The 6,000-nt window shown below is 46.1% G+C and overlaps 1 protein-coding gene across 1 annotated transcript in view; it reads left to right on the top strand.

Moving 5' to 3' along the window:
• The first annotated feature begins 497 nt into the window (after nucleotides 1-497).
• The window catches only part of CLIC5 (CLIC family member 5), a 131,088-nt gene continuing 125,585 nt past the window's right edge, over nucleotides 498-6,000 (top strand). Inside the window, exon 1 of the mRNA XM_090031020.1 lies at nucleotides 498-559. The gene's annotated coding sequence lies outside the window, so the exon portion shown is untranslated. The remainder of the gene's footprint in view (nucleotides 560-6,000) is intronic.

The raw sequence follows: 6,000 nt of genomic DNA, 5'->3' as shown, positions 1-6,000 counted from the left end.
TTACACATTTAATTTTTTTCTCTTTCTCTTGTAACTTACAGTTAAAAATAATTGTACCTGAAGGGTTAGAGAAAAATATTTATTTCCTTTTTTTGCTGTTAGTTTATTATGCAGCTGGCACAATTTTGTGAGTAGTCAGCTTCACAGTTTCCCCTACATAGTTTTCTCATCCCTCCTCCCCCATTAATTGTGTGAATTTTTCATGCTGTTGAGAGGAGAGAAAACATGAAAATACTAGAAAATGAGTTTTATAACAGCATAAAAAGGCAAGTGTTCATCCCAAGCTATTTTCTGCTTTTTTCAATTAATTAGCTTTCAAGTTGTAAGTGTCCTTTTAATTTGAAGACATATCAAGTGTAAACAGAGAGGGACTCAGACATGCAGTTCCTCCTACTCTCTGTGGAATGATACCCCTCGGGTCACATGCCAGGCAGGGTGGCATACTGTTCTGTAGTGTCACTGTTCTCTCTATTTCATCCAGTTACCAGAGCCTCCTGCATGCAGAAGCTTGAAGGCTGATTTCTGCTTCTGGACTCCACAATGGTGCCTAGTTTCAGAGGTAAACAAGCATATTGAAACGATGCCAAATTCCAATGACAAATAAGAATGTTTTTCCTTGAAGCAGTGGCTAGGAGGGGCAAAAAGCACATTGCTTAGGCTGAGGTGTATTACAGTGGTATTTTTAACAGCTGATCTGAAGAACAAACTAAATATGCTATTCAGAAGGAATGCAGACCACCAATAGTACAAGTATTTAAAAACATTTAAATCCCTAAGGGATGGCTCAAGGTATAGGCCATAGCTAAGTAAGCATTCCAAATAAGTTGTCCATTTAAAGTTGGGGTAACCATACGCCCCAATTTGGCTGGGACAGTCTTAGATTTGGTAGGCCAATTGGTGAATATTGAAACAAAAGCCTTGGAGAGGAGTGCGGGGCACAGTCTGGCAAGGAGATGGAGCAGCATGGTGTGCTAGGTAGGTGGGAGGACAGGCACTGCTGCTGTGCAGGCGCAAGGTGGGCAGACTGGAGCAGGTGCCGCCCCACCTGCACATGCCGGGCCCGGTTCCTCCTGAGTGGTGGCTGAAGGTGGGGGGCTGGCTGGGCTGGGCTGGGTTGGGCACCACTCCAGTGTCCCGGATTTCCTTTAAAAATAATATGGTCCCCATATTTGAAGTAGCCTTCGCTTGTTAATGACAAAAAGGTTTTACGAGCAGAGAGCCATCCAGTGGCCTGTATTAAAAATATTTGCCTAGCTCCCAGTGAAAAGACAAGAATAAACACATCATTACCTTTATCTCTAAATATCCTTTGTATTCTTAACAAAGACAAGACTGTAGATGGAAACTAAATTACATTTTCATTCATAGAAATCATATATTATAATTTAATGGCCAGGATCTCATTATGCCAACCATTGTTAAAACATGGCCTGGGGCAAAATTGAGGTGTGCTGACAACAGGGCAGCATGGAGATTTTTGTAAGACCACTTCCTACCTTGTAACTGTTCTATAGATAAATAGACCTGGAGATGGAAGTTCTTTGTCAAACCAGCATCTTTCTGAACATTGATTTTTTTTCTAACTACTGTACTTCCAAAAAAGTGAATAAATTTCTACAGCCACATGAAATAATGGTTTGTCCAACAGTTTAGTTTCAACATTGCGGTCATTGCGGGACCCCTGGCGCGGCTCTATGAGCACTCGTGGTGCTCTGGTGAGGTGCCGGAGGACTGGAAGAGGGCCAATGTGGTCCCTATCTTCAAAAAGGGAAAAAAAGAGGACCCGGGAAATTACAGGCCAGTTAGTCTTACCTCAATCCCGGGTAAGCTCTTTGAAAAAATTATCCTGGCACACATCCAGGAGGGCCTTGCGGGGGAATGCATGCTCAGGGGCAACCAACATGGGTTCATCAGTGGCAGGTCTTGTCAGACCAACCTGGTGGCCTTTTACGATCAGGTCACCAAATCATTAGACGCAGGGGTTGCTGTGGATGTAGTCTTTCTGGACTTCCGGAAGGCTTTCGACACTGTCTCTCACCCTGTCCTCATCAAAAAGCTGGGAGACTGTGGTGTCGATGCCCACACCGTCAAATGGGTCGCCAACTGGTTGGAGGGCCGCACCCAGAGGGTGGTAGTGGATGGGTTCTTCTCGACCTGGAAGGACGTGGGCAGTGGGGTTCCGCAGGGCTCGGTCCTCGGGCCCGCACTGTTCAACATCTTCATCAGTGACTTGGATGAGGGGGTAGAAAGCACCCTGTTCAAGTTTGGTGATGACACTAAGATGTGGGGGGATGTGGGTGCACTAGAAGGGTGCAATAGGCTTCAAGCTGACCTTGACAGGTTGCAACGGTGGGCGGATGAGAATAGGATGGGGTTTAACACTGATAAGTGCAAGGTGTTGCACATGGGGAGGAAGAACCGGCACCACGCTTACAGGTTGGGGAACTCCCCTCTTGCCAGCATGGAGACGGAAAAGGATCTTGGAGTCGTCATTGACTCCACAATGAACATGGGCCGGCAGTGTGGGGAGGCAGTCAAGAAGGCCAACCGTACCCTGTCATGCATCCACAGATGCATCTCGAGCAGGTCCAGGGAGGTGATCCTCCCCCTCTATGCGGCACTGGTCAGGCCGCAGCTGGAGTACTGCGTCCAGTTCTGGGCGCCACACTTCAAGAGGGACGTGGACGATATGGAAAGAGTCCAGAGGAGGGCCACTCGTATGATCAGGGGTCAGCAGGGCAGGCCTTATGAGGAGAGGCTACGGGACCTGAACCTGTTTAGCCTCCACAAGAGAAGGTTAAGGGGGGACCTTGTGGCCTGCTACAAACTGGTCAGGGGGGATCAGCAGGTATTGGGGAAGTCCCTGTTCCCCCATGCGCTGCCAGGAGTGACCAGGAATAACGGTCACAAGCTGGCGGAGGGTAGGTTTAGATTAGATATTAGGAGGCGCTACTTCACAGTCAGGGCGGCTAGGGCCTGGAACCGGCTTCCAGGGGAAGTGGTGCAGGCTCCTAGCCTAGGGATGTTTAAAAGGAAGTTAGATGAGCACCTTGCCGGGGTCATCTGACCCCGGTGCTCTTTCCTGCCAAGGCAGGGGGTCGGACTAGATGATCTACCTAGATCCCTTCTGACTCTAGCTACTATGAAACTATGAAACATCCTACTCCCACATATGTGCATGCAGATGTATCAGATGCATATGGCCAATTATATAGCAGACACAGCCAAGCTTTTGATCTTGAGCTTGTGATTATGTTGTCCTATTTCACCACTCAGCCACCCTAAAAGCCATCAGAAGATGGCTTGAGGTTGGCACATGAATAGGGGCTTTGTGGGCAGGGTGCATATTAAGCAGTAACTTGTTTCAGCCAGAAATTCAAGTTTACCGTGTTTCTATCTTTGACCATTTTAGTCATATTGCACACTACTACAGTAGGCAAATGGCCAGGGAAGTAATCAGAATTTTGGAATCCTTCTCTTTTGTAGTAGATAGTAGAAAGACAAGGCAGGAGAAATACCTTATATTAGGCAAAAACTGGTGCTCTTGGCTGTTCCCTTTCTCAATGGGAAATAGGAGTATTAAAAAAAGATCCCAGCATTCATGTCACGATGTTTTATGCAAGGTCAGTAGTGAATAAAACATCAGCCATTCATGAATTGCTAAGAGATGAGGCCCTGATCCTCTGCATACAAGACCTGGATGGATGATACTGTAGGATCAGTTTAAGTGTTGTTGGTTTCAGTCAGGTATGTGGTGCAGTGTGGACCAGAGGACTTGTCAGGGAGGTGTTACAATTATGTTGTTTACATTCACCTTAATAGAGAGGATGTAGCCAACAAGTGAATTTAATATAATAGCATATCACATGTAAAAGACACAGACCTTGACTGGAAAAGTTCATAATCTGTGTTCTAACAAGATGCAGCAAATTTGTGCCTCCTGCACAGTGTCAGTGCATCAGCAGTACTAACGAGCTACTGTGTAGTCAGTCATGTAGATGTGACCAGTGATTGCAAATTAAAGTAAAATTCTGCCTCCAGTGGGTTACTGATCAGGAATCTGTTCTATATCTTATTGATGTAGGGTAGTAGGATTCTTCAAGCCTGGATGTCTTCTGAAAAAGATGCTCAAGTCAACCGCACTGCTGCCGTGGAGCTGGCACTGGGAGATAATGGTCTCCAAGACCAGGCCCCATGATGGTGAAGCTCAGGCTGGGAGATAAAGATCTCCCAGTACTGGCTCTACAACCATGGAGCTGGCTCTGGGAGCTCCCTGGTATCAGTGGCTGGAGAGCCTGCTCAGCTCTGTGAGCACAGAGCTGGGTAGGGAACTGGCTAGGAAGCTTGTTCCCTGCTCTGCTCTGTGATAGTGGAGCTGGGTGGGGAAGAGGATCCCCAGCCTGTTCCCCACCCAGCTCCATGCTCATGGAGCTGAGTGGGGGACAAGCTCCCCAGCCTCCACCCCACAGTTGCGGAGTGGAGGCTGGGAACTGTCCTGGTCAGGTCTTGGAAATAGCTGCAGGGGTTGGGTAGGTCCTGGCCCCCTGCCCTGATCTGCTGGTGGGGCAGCTAGCAGTGAGCTAGCTGCTAGATGCCCTACCAGTGGATTGGGGCAGGGGGCTGGGACTTGCTCCTTCCCTGAAGCTCTTTCCAAATCCCTTGTCCCTGATTGGGGAGCTGAGGCCAGGAGCTCCCTGGTGCCGGGGCAGGGGGATGTTCTACCTGCCCCGGCAGCAGGTAGCCCCCAGGGGCAGGGTGTAATGGCCCAGCTGTCTCCGTGCCAGCCCCTGAGCTAGCACCAAGGGAAGTCTAGAGCTCTTCCTGGTGGCAGCAGGGTCCCATTGCAGAGCCCTAGGAAGTGGGAGCAGTTTACTGCCATTAACAGCAAATCTGCTCCTGCTTCCCTCCATGAGTAAACACCTGCCAGACAGCATTTACTTGCAAGTAGTTTACTCATGAGTAAATTGATCCTGTATCAAATGCATGTGTCTACACACCCACTGAGTGTAATACAACTAGAATTGTGTAATTCCCTGACCACATAATGATCTAATGGTGGTCTAGGCTTAAACTATATAGCTATGAAAATATTCAGTATGATGCTGATGGATCCTATTGTATCTCAAACATACTTAGATGGTCTAAATGAGCAGCTTAGCCAACCTAGGTGCATTCTTCCAAAAGAGAATGAACGGATTAAGGAAAGAAAAATGCTTCTTTGTTTTTCTTGTTAGGAGGCAACATAGGAACATTTTGTTAACAGCACAATGGGCTAGTTCAGTTGTGCAGCAAAAATGTTTGGGGCAATTTATTGTCTCGATCCTAACACTTTCAATATGGCCTGTGCCTGTCCTTTTTGTTTTTATTTTAGTCTTTTGTTATTCAAAGCTATATTGCAATAAATGAGATACTGGGTAAAAATTTCAAATACTTTTAAGTGATTCAGAAGCCAATATCTCACTTGAAATATTACTTACTGACAAAAACCTCGTCTTATGTATTCTAACTGCAAGGTCAGAGTCACCATTCTGTCAACTGATTCTTCAACTACATTTAACGTATAAGATTCTGTAATGTTTTATGTAATGAAAAGTAAAGGAATAAGGTGAAAAGTGAGCTTATTCTTCATTATCTGGATGTACTTTTAATTCATATATTTATAGATGCCACAAGATTGCACAAAGTGTAAAACAGTAAAAATCTGGCAAAGTCATGTACAATGCTCACGGAGCAGAATGAAAGCTTTTATTATCTATTTTGCACACTCTTCACAGAGGTATAAATTTCACACCAGTATTAGGTAGCTGCTAAGGGCTTTGATGCACAACACTTTTACACCAGTGTAATCATATTTTACTCTGGTGTGAATAAAGGAGATACATGCATGACCTACAGCCCTACACCAATGTAACATACTTGAATGTAATGTAAACTTATCCCAGGAAAAGTCAGGGCAAAACTACGCTGGTGTAAGTTACACCACCGTATTGTGTGTCTGCA

Source organism: Crocodylus siamensis, chromosome 1, assembly GCF_052110815.1.
Source record: "Crocodylus siamensis isolate JL-2025a chromosome 1, ASM5211081v1, whole genome shotgun sequence".
NCBI classification, from domain to species: Eukaryota; Metazoa; Chordata; order Crocodylia; family Crocodylidae; genus Crocodylus; species Crocodylus siamensis.
The sequence above is the reverse complement of the archived record's forward strand: the minus strand, read 5'-3'. Positions and strand labels throughout refer to the sequence as shown.